General features: G+C 42.4%; 1 long non-coding RNA gene across 1 annotated transcript; it reads left to right on the top strand.

Annotated features, from left to right (window-relative positions):
- Positions 1 to 72: 72 nt before the first annotated feature.
- LOC142924168 (uncharacterized) lies at positions 73 to 11941 on the top strand. Its single transcript, XR_012941334.1, has 3 exons — positions 73 to 231; positions 6872 to 6959; positions 9208 to 11941. It is a non-coding gene; the product is annotated as an uncharacterized LOC142924168 (long non-coding RNA).
- The last annotated feature ends 738 nt before the right edge of the window (positions 11942 to 12679 follow it).

Genomic DNA, 12679 nt, shown 5'->3' with positions numbered 1-12679 from the left:
TTCAACGTCGCCCGCCCCCCCCACCTTCAACCATCGCCCCGCCCCGTTTTTAGCATCGCCCCCCGCCCCCTTCCAACATCGCCCCACCCTCGCGCGCGACCAATAAACGAACGGCGTTCCACGTCGCCCGTGGAAACCGAGGGCGAGCACGTGACGCCGCGACCGGCCCAATGGTGGAGGGCGGCTGGCGCCGGCGCGCGCTGCTTCCCCGACGAACGCGAAGTGGAGGAGGTGGGTGGAGGAACCTCGCACCGACAATGTTCGAGCCACTTCTTAACTTCTTTGCGTCGTCGTCGTCCTCGTTAACGGCTTAACCTCGTCGTCGTTTACGGATTGATAGCTTGAGGGGGGGGGGTTTCCCATTTTTTTTGTGAGAACTAATTTATATGTTTCGGAGTGGTGGGTAATTGAACGGCACCCGGTGTATACTGTAATGTATGTGTGTATGTGTGTACCACGAAGCGTAACGACTAATACGCCACAATGCTGCAAACGATTTAAGATCCTAACCGCGGTTGTTAAGTGCCGCATTTTAACTGTTGCCAACGTGCGCGGACGCCCATTGCACCCACGGCCATGCTCCCCCCCTCCCCGAATCTCCCCGTGATCCCGCACCCGAATCGCCGCCTAGGACACCCCTCGTGTAAGTCACTCACTTGATGGCGGGCCGGCGAGTTTGACTCCCTGCGCTGGTTCTCGTTGAATAGCTGTCGTCGTTACGGACATGATTGTTGTTTCTGTTGTAATGGATCGTGCGTACTGCGCTGTCGCAGTTGGGATGGGCGGCGGTGTTACGCGGTTCGGCGCTGAACACCGCGCTACGAACCCAGCGATCCCAGTTGGATTCCAGCTCGGGATTTATCCGGAACCCGGTGCCGCCGTGCGTAGTAAACCTCGTCACGGGGGAGACAAAGGCGGCCGGGCGTGGTGCTGGCCACCCACTTCCGCGCGTGCCGTGCTGGCCCTTAATAGGTGCTCGCAAACAGCACTTGCCCCAGCAGTCTGTAACAGGCTACACGTGTTGGGGGATCTTTTGCTGTCGCAGTGGTCGCCCCATTCATTGTGTTTCAATTGGGACGGCGTGTGGGTGTGTCACGTGACATCTCCACATGGCAGCTCAGAGGTTTTAACCTCCAGATGTATATATAATTCATAAGTGCGCAGTGAATTTGTGTTTTTTTTATTTTTCTCTATCATTTATAAATAAGCTTTGGCGGGGAGGGGGGGGTTTAGTAAGCATTAGTTTCACATCGCTGGTTCTTTTAAGCTGGTGTTGTTTGACCAAAGATGGCATTCAACCATCTTACCAAAAAGCACTTTACGTTAATAAACAACACACATTTGTGAGCGTCTCTCATGTGTCCTGCAGTGTTATCTTGATGACAGTCGAACAAGGATTTGAACATTGGGAGAATCTTGTGAATTCTTAAATTTATAGGCAGTAATTAGTCGCCAAGGCACCCATTAGCGTCATTAATTAATGGGCAAATTCTTACCATTGATCTAGATTTTAAGTTTTCGTTTTTGCAGGGATCCATGCTCTTTGGTTCTTTTGGTAAAGTCACGTAGGTACAGAATAAATTAAATCACGACGTTTCGATTGCAACACAAGCAATCATCAGGTGAGAAAACCACAGCCAAATTTTTTTATCGCTGTGGTTTTCCCACCTGATGATGATTGCTTGTGTTGCAATCGAAACGTCGTGATTTAATTTATTTTATACCTACGTGACTTTACCGAAAGAACCAAAGAGTATCTTACCATTGATGTTTGCCTTCTTTTGGCTAGTTGGAGCTTTCGTTCCTTTCAACGCATACGTTTTACCCCGTATTCTTGTACAGGGAAATTGCATTTTCAGGTCTTTACGGAATGCAGCCGTTTGAATACGGGCACATTTGTTTTGTCTATTTGTTTGTGTTTCTCCGTTATGATGGAACTTTTTAGGAAGAAAATTGAGATTTATAAGGGCACGGGGTGACCAAATAAGGTCTGAATTGGTCTGTAATAAGGTATGGCACTGATAAAGGGTTGACGAGTACGGGCTTTTGTACGGACTTCGTGGCACGGGGCTGAACAACTCTGCCGACCTTTGTTCTTCACGGCGAAGTTACCCTCATGGTACAGTGTAGCGTGGAGCTCGTCAAAGATTTATAAAAATTAATTTGACACTTACAAAAAGTTTTTTTTGTCCCCACGTCATCATGACAGTGTTCATTTCGGAAATGTTACTTATCGTCAACAGGTCCCTGCAGGGTGGGCTGGTAGGACAAGTCTCTGCGCTGTCTATTGCTGATTTTACACCCAACAGCACGAGATTTCACTTCGTTAAAGTATTGAAAGGGGACGGACGGACGGACACATTAAGCTATTGCAGGCTGGTACACTCAGTTTACAACTTCGTTCCTACTAGTATAACTATATGCAATAGCCAATGGTTAGTTGACGACGTCAATGGTATAAATGATACGTTCCTTTGAAATATTTATTTGACAAAGATGCTTACGACTGATTAGTTCTTATCCAAATGGTGGAAATTGGAAGATTCTGTGATGGGGAACAGCCTTGTTGAAGTACAGTATTAACACCCCTTATGTGAACTTCCCACAAAGTGTTGCAAACGTTATGTCCCAATGCACAGAAAATACTATCTTATTATGAACATCATCTGCTGTCTTTAGCTTTTTATGAACGTGTAATAAGTGTCTCCATTGTGTAAAACACAGAAAAGTCGGTCTTTAATGAACTTTACATTTAGGCTACCCCATATTTCATAGCAATAATGTGTCATTCGAGTTTTGGACAAAAACATTCTTACATTTAAATTAGGCACGTTATTTTATTTTTCTCAGAAGACCCATGAGCATACAAGACAGTACAAGGTATTCGTTTTTTTTTTATGCAAGGACACTTATAAGTGATAATGTTGTTCAGCGCTGGTTGCATTACGGTCAGCTCAAACATGTACAGCACTTCTCTCTGTCAGTTTGAATGAGATTGGCCTCACTGTGCCGTCTTTAATCCCCACGTGCCTCGATTCGATGACTGCAGTTGCTCCGATTGCCCCTTTTATAATCCCCTGGGGGTATGATGCCTTCATTACACAAATTACTACAGGAAAGGATCGCGTGACACGAGAGGAAATGCAATTGTCCGAATGCTGACTTTGAACGGGCAGCAGTTGCTCAAAAACGAGTGCTTGTGGGTTTTTTTCTCTCTCGCTTGAATGGGCAAAATGTGGACGCTTGGTGGCACACAACCATACACTCACCAAGAGAGTATTTGCCTCTACAATAATGTATCGTTATTTTATATTTATGCCTTTTGAAAAAAACAAATCCCAAAAGGAACCGATCACATATGTACGTTGTTAAGCCTTGTTGTGCAACCTATACAGTGAAGACAGTATGGACAAGAAGGGCTTAATTCTTAATACGCTGTGCTTTTCACATTCGGTTCCTTTGAATCCCATTTTCCTTCCTGTACAATAGAGATATTATCTATCCAATGGCCGTACCACAACATAAACAGAATCATTTTTCTACAATTAAATATTTTCTATAACGTGTAAACAACCTCCACTTCTAGCCATTCACTGTATGCAACAAACCCCAGATGTCGGGGAGCAGCTATGATAATTTACATGAATACTATTTTTTATTCAGCATCCAAGGGGATATGCCACTGGAGGTGTTGGGCATGGCTGAGTGTCGATGGACACTCCGTTTAAATAAAACGCAACGTTTTGTATTTTTGAAGTAAAACATTTGAAGTAAATTTAATTTTAAATGTAATCAAAGGGTGGAGTGGTGGTGCTGTGGCTAGCACATTGAGTTTTAAATCTGGTGAACCGAGTTCGAATCCTAACCATGACTAACATCGGTGGTGAGTGGTATCTGAAGGGGTAATGGACCCTATTTTACCAGCCCACACTGACTGGCATGGTGAAAGTACAGTGGTCAATAATCGAAAGGCAATGGGATTCCTTCATCGAGAAGTGGATTGACAAAACACTGAATATAACAACCAATGGAATTTATTTCATTGATTATTGAAGAATGTAATTAAGGCTGAATTGTTGGGCTCATAAAATTTGAGCTAAACAAAGATTTCGGGAACAAAACTTGTCAACACACCAGCATGTGTATACCTAAATAAATTAAAGAAGATGTACCGGGATGAAAATGATGAAGTAAAGAGGCAAGTACGAGGAGATTTGAGTGCTTTTATAAAGTAGAACTTAATCATGAAAATCAACATATCAGTGGGCCTACAGAAGAAGGTTTTTAATCGGTTCATATCATCTGCTATGCCATGGGTCAGAAACATGGGCACTGACAAAGAAAATTAAATAAAAGCTGAGAAATCCGGAGAGAAGCATGGGAAGTTGTAGGCTTGGAACTACACTGGGTGACGGGAATACATCGGAAAACAATATCAATCATATAAAGTTGGATTGGGCAGTACATATTGCTAGAAGATGCTGACCAATGAACGAGACTGACTATGGAATGGCAAAGGAGGAAACATGCCCAAGAGGACAGCTACCATGGAGATGGAGCGATGAGGGGATGGCCCATGCGCAGAAGTCGGATTGATCGTTGCATCTTCATGCAGCAGTGGATAGATCAGGGATGATGTTAGAAGGCCATTTGCATTCTCAGATTGTACACGGATGACAACTGTGTAAACATGCTTATGGCATTGCTTTCATTTTGAGTAGATGCGTCATGCGAATGTCATTCTCTGATGATTAAAAAAAATCTATTGCGAGCCACTAAATGCTGTGTGCATTTTAAATATACATTAGAACAAATACATTGCAGCACACTAATTTTAACATGATACATTTTCATTTTAGCCTCCATTGAATCTCTTTCATGTTTATGGACTTTGTAATTGTAAAGAGTTTATCATATTTTTACGTACGGTAATTTTAACGTGGAATTGTCGACTTAATTATTTCCCCATTAATTTGAAAACTTAACCTCCTTGTTCTCTAATTACATCCGATCCCTTGTTGAGCTTATAATGAATGCACTGTAATAAAAATTACATGTTTTTTTACAAATGCGTGTGTGTGTTTAGAGTACAGTATTTCAAACATCAATTACCAGACGGGGTGGAAGATATCTAAGTTGAAAGATGCAGCGAAGGACGAAGGACGTAGGGGAAGTGGAAAGACCACAGCACAACGTTATCGGTGAAGGAAACGGTCCTAGAAGAGATGTCGAGTCTTTCTGTATGATAATATAACTGGCATTAGTGATGACGCAATATTTTTTTTAATTATTCTTGTTAAACCCAGGAAAGCCTCAAGAGTCTCAAGACTTTTATTCAAGAGGGTCCTGTCAAGTTTTCACGGGGGGAGGGGTGGGGTATGATTAATGATATATACTGTATTTCCAAATGTGTACGTTGTGGGTATTTTTTTTTTCAAATTAGGCGAATCTGTACCATACCACCAGCAACACAGTGGGTCTTCTCTTGAGAATTACATTACGGAATCTTTAACGCCCACACTGTGAAACGGACGGCACATATTTTTACGGTTCATTCTCCAGCAATATTAATTAGGGCGGCTGCTGGAATCGAACCGTGAATCTCCGCAATAAGCGGTGAACACGCTTACTGCTGAACCATGTCACAGCCCAATATTCTTGTTACCTTTTAAACGTTTGACATTTTGGTGTTCCATTCGTTATGAGTGGAGCTTGGTTAATGTTTGTTTGTTACAAGCTTGTATATGGAGGGATGACCATCATGGTGTTAACTTGAAGGGCAGAGTGCGTCTGTCTTACTCCATTGGCGCCACACCAGAATTTGATGTTGTTGCGTCGCTAACCCTGCGACTGGCAAATTTCAATATCCAGTAAATTAAATTATCACCGGGATAGTGGGGTCGGGGTACTCGCTATTTCTGGCGCTTCAGAGAGGTTGCATTGAGATTAATTAAGATACAGTCGTGACAGATGGTTGGCTCGCTTGCAAACTCCCAACTAATACATAAGTATCTTAAGGTTAATGTGGACAGTAACATAAGCTCGGTTTCAGACAAAACATGCTTTATTTTTGCATCGCACGTGCTTGTCATTCTTGCAATTGACACCAATTGTGTATTTGAAGCATTTTTTTATATCACGCCCATAATTAATTGTGATGCAGGAATACAATTTCATTAATATTGTTGCACAATAATGCGGTGTATGAAATGAAAGTCGACATAACCTCTGTAACGCATGGTCTGTAATGTGGAGTGTATCAAATCGTGTATAGCCATTGCTAGAAAAGTGTAAAATCACTTCCTTTCCTCTGAGGTTATATACAGCAATTCGAGTATGCAGTAAATATATACACATTCCACTAACCTTTAAAACTTCAGTATTTCTCATTTAACTACATTATTCTTCTGCATTAACCCACTGGAACGCCGTGGCTTTTTATAAAGTGTGCGTGATATTGGGGTTATGTGGAGTGGGCGTGAGGAGGCCGGGGTAAGTGCTTTTATCGTGGTATTGCATGTCAGAAGCAGCTGTCCCAGCTGTTGCCCTTCCGAAGGCGAGGGGCTGATGCTGGGTAACGAGAGCGTAACTCCGTCTCCCTGCGGATTTACAAAATCACTCTGAGCGCTTACGGCCTGCAGTGCAAAGCGTGGGTCGGTCTCTGCAGTCCAGCGACAAAGGCACTGATGATGTTCATGTGAGTGTCTGCGGCGATATCACTAATATTCGGTGCTTTGGTGACCGGTGGGACGATTTATTTGCGTAAGGTTTATCTTTTTAAAACAAATGTGGCGGTTTCTATATCTGGCTCCTTTTGTGGTTTGTTTTTCCCTTGGGACTGGCGGGCTGTTTTGTGTTTTTCTCTTGACAGGAGCCTCCAGCAGCGAGAGCTTGTGGAGGAGGGCAGATCGTCCATCTTACTGAAGACAAACAATCTTCGTTACCCCCCGTGGCAGCAGGTTGGTGAAGTTATACAGTTTTCTTTTGGCGTTGGGAGTACAATAAAGAATTGCACCGTGTAATAGTTTTTTTGGGAAGTAATGTTTACTTGGGATGAATAACATTGCATATCAGTTACATTTGCTTAGTCTGACTGTAGCGAAGGAGTATTTGCACATCCAGGATTATTTGTTTCATTAATGTGACTTTGCTAATAAATAGTATTCCAAAACATTCTCGTGTAGCTTGTTGGAATTCTCCTTTGTAATTTATTAGACTGAACTCTTTACGTTGCGGAGTGGTGAAGGTTGTCGGTGATTTGGAGAGGCCATCATCGCAGACGTGTTTACCATGGACAAATATTTGTCTTGTTAATCAATGTTAATCTCACCAGACATTCGTTAAAATTCTGCGTGGGCATTGCAGCAATACAGTGTTAGAATTTGAGCTTTGGCCAAAACTGTTTGGTGATGAACGACTTGAGAACAAGCACTTGTTTGGGCCTGTTTTCCAAAGTAAACTATGGCACGCAAAGCATAACCAAGAAGGGACTTGTGTTTACAGTTTTCTATGGACGCATGACTGGAGTTTAAAAACAATAATAGGCCAATAATGTTCCATGCTTGTACACCAATTATAATATTTACAGACAGCCGTTTGGTGCCAGATAATTTTGTTTCGGTGCTTAACAAATGTGAATGCACAGCCCTTTGACCACTGCTGTATGAAGGCCTCTCCATGCCACGCAGATTGTGATGGGTTATTTGATCCTACCGCAACACTCTGGCCAGTGGCATGTTGGTGAAGGAAGGGAGCTTGTGTTGTACGTAGCAGCATATAACTGGAGTACAACAATGAATATTGCTGCACTGCCCTCTACTGCCCACATTTAGATAAAACAAAGTTGTCACGTTCGTGCAAAACTGTTTCCTTTTCGTAAAACACGTTGGACTGGAGTGTTTTGAGCAATCGACCTGGTGTGTCGAGCCGCTCTCTACTTGGCAGTGTTAAGAGGCTCTATAATGTTACTTTAGCTGGTTATCCGGGATCAATATTCAGATGGTTGACTTGTGATCAATAAAGTCTGGAATTTTTCTAGCCTGAGTGCTTTCATAAACACAATGGAAGCAACGGCGATATATTCACAAATTAATACCGTGAAATACTGTCACAGAATGGGACAATGCCTCTCACCACTCGTTAGTGAATTGCTGTCTGATGTGTGCGCTTGGTCATTTGCTCAATTCCGTGGAGTGGTTTACCCAAGTACAGGCTTTCTTGGACAGTTTTTTTTGCCACAAGGCATCGTGCAAGGAGACAAACATTGCTCAGATCGTCGAGTAAGCTCATTTGACCTTTATTATGGCGCTGTCGGAAACATTACTTGTTTCGCATGCCTTGGTGCTGAAAGAGATGTTTGTTTTCACCCCATTTTCAAAGTCTGCCCATGAAGAAAACATGGATGGAAACGTGTGACATCATTGATGTCACTGCGAATCCAATCCAGGCTGCTCGGACTTTGGCAGAGCATAATTAAATGATGGTGCGTAAACATAAGCCCACGTGGGAGCACTTAGTTTCGTAAATAATAATCTGAATCTGATATTTGATTAACTGAATGGCATATGTGTGGTCTCTCCAAGCAAAGTAGGAGTCAGGTTTGTTGTGTAATCTGAGGAAATCATAGAGTTCACATTGAATGTGACATGGCTGAATGATGTGTCTTTGTTCAAAATACGTAGCACGGTTGTCTGCATTGTCTATTCATAACTGTCGAGACGTAGCCTGCCTAAACTTGTACCGGGCATACTATGCATTTGTGATCATGTGCATGAATCGGTACGGAAGCTTTAACCGTGTCTTCGTCAGTCGTTGTTGGAGTTGAAAGCTGAAGACTACGAACGTCCATAGTTGTTTAGAAATATATGAATTAAGTCGTATAAAAAATATATTTTGTTCCCTTACTCGGTCCTAAAAAAATATCTTCCTCAGACGCCAAAGGCAAGGCAGTACAGGTAATAATTTTCCTGTGGCTGAAACTTAGTTCCACAGCGACTGTTTTACAAGCCTCAAGAATCAAGTCGTATGAAAAATATATTAGGTTACTTTTATCTTTTTTTTATTAAATTCTTCACCACGTAAGGTATTGATTGGACATCTGTGAAAAAGAGCTTTATAGCTCATCGGATTCCTCCATTATAAATATTCTGATAAGGCAGTACGGTAATACTTTTTTTCCCTGTGGCGGCTGAAAACTTACTTCGACAGCGCGAGGGTGTTACAAGCCTCAAGAATCGAAGAAAAGGTGTAAAGTCGGCAGCGCTGGTGCGAGTTGGGATACTGTGAGCCGTTTGTTAAGCCTGTCACCCCGCACTGCTGGCAACGAGCTGTCAGAAGCAGCTTAGGCCATGCTTAACCAACGTTGAGTGAGCATTTGCCATTATCCTGTTATAGGGTTCGCTGCCAGAGAGTTTGCCATGCTTAAACTGAATGCTACATAAGGCTGCACCTAGCAACAACGATTGTTTTTTTTTATCAAGTTCAGTGTGCGTGTGTTCACAAATTCTCTTGAATTTACCGTTGAAGAAAAGTTTGGTTTTAAAATATTTGCTTTCACAATGTAATTCAACACAGTACGGTTACTCAACTGTATGAAGGAATTCACTATTGTGTCATACAGAAGTGTACACTCTGGCAATAACTTGCACCTTCATGGGGAAGCTAAACTGCACATGTTTTGTTAATGACGGCCAGTTGGACAAGAGCAGCCAACACCTGGCCATTGGAATGTTATTCTTTTAGTCGCCCTGCTTATAATTTGAAATTACAGTAATGCCCGCCACATGGATACATTGCTGACGTTGCTCGCTGGTCATGAATGTCTCGTAATTTTTCCACCTACTTTCGCTAGTGGACTTGGAGCTCTTTAGCGACAAACTCCGAGCTCGTAGAATGCCTCCAAGCACCTTTCTATGCCGCTTCTCAAATTTCCGTGCATTTCTTATTGTGCGCCAGGCCCTGGCAGTTGTACTTACTCCATTGTATTAAAAGTGCGACACCAGCCGACGGTGTCCTCGCACAAGGTGGATGAACGTCGTGGGCTTGTGGTTGCAGGAGAGTCACGCGATGTGCGTGGAACGTGCGTGCGTCTGTCCAAGTGCTCATCAAAAGTCCAGTTCCGTCTTTTCAGTAGTCGAGAATGAGTACTCCGTTGAACACGTCAGCACGTCTTACCACCTGTTTTAAGATATACATTGCCTGGTTGATGCTGACGTAAAAATAGGTAACCATCACGCAGCTCTTTATGAAGGTAAGCACGTGCATTACGAACATTTTACAGTGCGTTGTATTACACTGTGAAGAGATGGTATTGCCAAGCAAAGGGTTAATCCCTTACTTTGACCACTTGACCATATGCGTGAATAATAATGTTCGATTGCATTGAATGTTTATACCAGGTAAACAAACACACTGATTTATGTCTGCAGTGACATTTAATTGGTTTAAGTGAAATTCGTGCTCATTGGCAGTATTATATGAGAGACTTTTGAGGTTTACATCGATTTTGCCAAGCTGTGCGATCGTTTAATGCCCATCGCGTCTCCCACATGTGGCCCATGCCTCGTTCCAAATAACACCAAGCCACAAGGTCATGTCACGAGTGTAAATTACTCGCTTCAGTCTGTGTGTTAGTAATCTTTACAGCGATCTTTAAACGTAAGAGCAAACGTACCGTCTTGCATCCGCTTTCTAACACAGATGAGAGGTTTCTCATGTCCAGAGGAGGAGTTGGTAGACCACTGCTTACAGCAGAACTCAAAAAATCCATGCTCGAATAATCCACAAATTCCTGTCATTTGCAAATTATTGGTGGCTCGCGATTGCTCCCGTAATCCGTGGCAATCCATGGTAGATTGAAACTCTTCGTGGGCCACAAATCACGGCAGGCCTAACATAGAGCTGCAGGGAAAAACGGAGGTAAGATTTTTTATTTACCAACTTTTACGTTTTACATCGACACAAACTAGCTGGCTAGCTCTGCTTGTATAATTTGTTTTTTTCTTACTGGGATATGAAGTCTAAAAAGTACACAATTAACATAGACCAATATGGCAGCTTTTCATCATTTTGAGTCTTGGAAAAACTCAACTTCAATCTGTAAATTTATCGTGGAATAATTTGGTTCCCTAGTCACGTGCCACGCTTCCCCTAGAATCGGCGCATTTTTTTCATGCGGATGATTTGGACGAATCTCCACAGAGTGCCGCGGATGTTAGGGTACCCTGATATCAACGCACATTATTTGGAGTTCTGCTGTACTTTTGTGGTGAACATTAATTGCAGCGACTTGTGCTGACATTGGTGTTGAAACTGGCTGAAGATGCTTTATAAGCAGCATCATTAGCAAATGCTTAACTGAATACAAATGTAATTTTGATTGAGCTGTTCTTTACAGCAGCGAAGGAACTTTTCTTTAAAACGTTAGCTTTTACATTTATTATTTTTTAGGGAGTGTAAATTCTGAGGGCAACATGTTACCATTTAATGGCCATGCACTGCTACGGATAGGAGCACATGATAGACGCCATCTCTGGAGTGTACTCACTAATTAAATACGTCTAAGAACAAAAAAATGTCGAAAAACATTTCAGAATACATGCATAATGTATGATTTTCTTATTTATTGACCCAATAATGTTCTGTATACAGTATTACATGTATATTTGTAGTTTGCATGTTCTCCCCGTGGTCACGTGGATTTGTCTCCGGGTTTTTAGAGTATTTGGCTGCTATACATTTCCACATGATACGCCACTTCTTTGGGCTATCATTTGTGGCCAGGTCGCTTCTGAATAAGTGCAACAGAGCTCAGTGGGCCTTACCTGGTAAAGTAAAAAAGTTTTTTTCGTTTGTATGCAACACCAGTTTTTCAACAGTAGGTGGCGGACTTTATGTAGAAATCTGATGCGTGAAGTTCAATGAAATAAAAAATGGCCACGTATACGCGATGTATTATTTTGATTGTGTAATCGTTACGTTGGATATGTTTTACATCACGCTGGTCAATGTGGGTTGGTGAGGGGTGGGGTACATGATTGGTTCAAATATGAGCGCTGATATTTGATGTGCTTGTTTATAGTGCAGTGCACTAACCACTGAAACACTTCAGCACCCTGACACTCTTATCGCTGTGTAATAACTTACAGAATGTATTATGCATGTAACCATGCATTGATTGAAAGTCGGTTCTTGTAGGTGGGGCCAGCTGGCTTGAAGGTTGTTCTGAGCACACACCCGCTGAGATGTTGTGTTTGAATTAGAACGCCAACCCTTGGTCAGACCAGGTTCACAAGTGAGACGATATGATGATGATGATGGTCTCGGCAAGGTCACCAATGACTGCACACACACAAAAAACGTGTTTAAAGTACATGCAGCCCTCTCTCAGCACTCTGCGTACCTGGAGAAGTGAGCACTGATCGAATAGGAACTGAAAGGAGTCACCAATTCCATTTCTTGCTTACATTTAGTGTAATCCTACTGATTTTTACACTCAATATTATATTCGTCAAACTCTGCAGTCACAGTCAATGGATGTCTTTTTTCATTTTTTCAAATATACGCAACTTATTGGTTGGAACTCTTTGAGATGTAACAAAGAAGACGGATGGTACAAATGGACAATACGAAGGAAAAGTACAAAGATGAGGGTGCGCATGAGACAGACCATACAAGTTAG

This window comes from Petromyzon marinus, chromosome 9 (assembly GCF_048934315.1).
Source record: "Petromyzon marinus isolate PM22_M1 ecotype Great Lakes invasive population chromosome 9, UKy_Petmar_22M1.pri1.0, whole genome shotgun sequence".
NCBI classification, from domain to species: Eukaryota; Metazoa; Chordata; class Hyperoartia; order Petromyzontiformes; family Petromyzontidae; genus Petromyzon; species Petromyzon marinus.
Note: the sequence above shows the minus strand (reverse complement) of the source record. Positions and strands in the feature narration are given on the sequence as shown.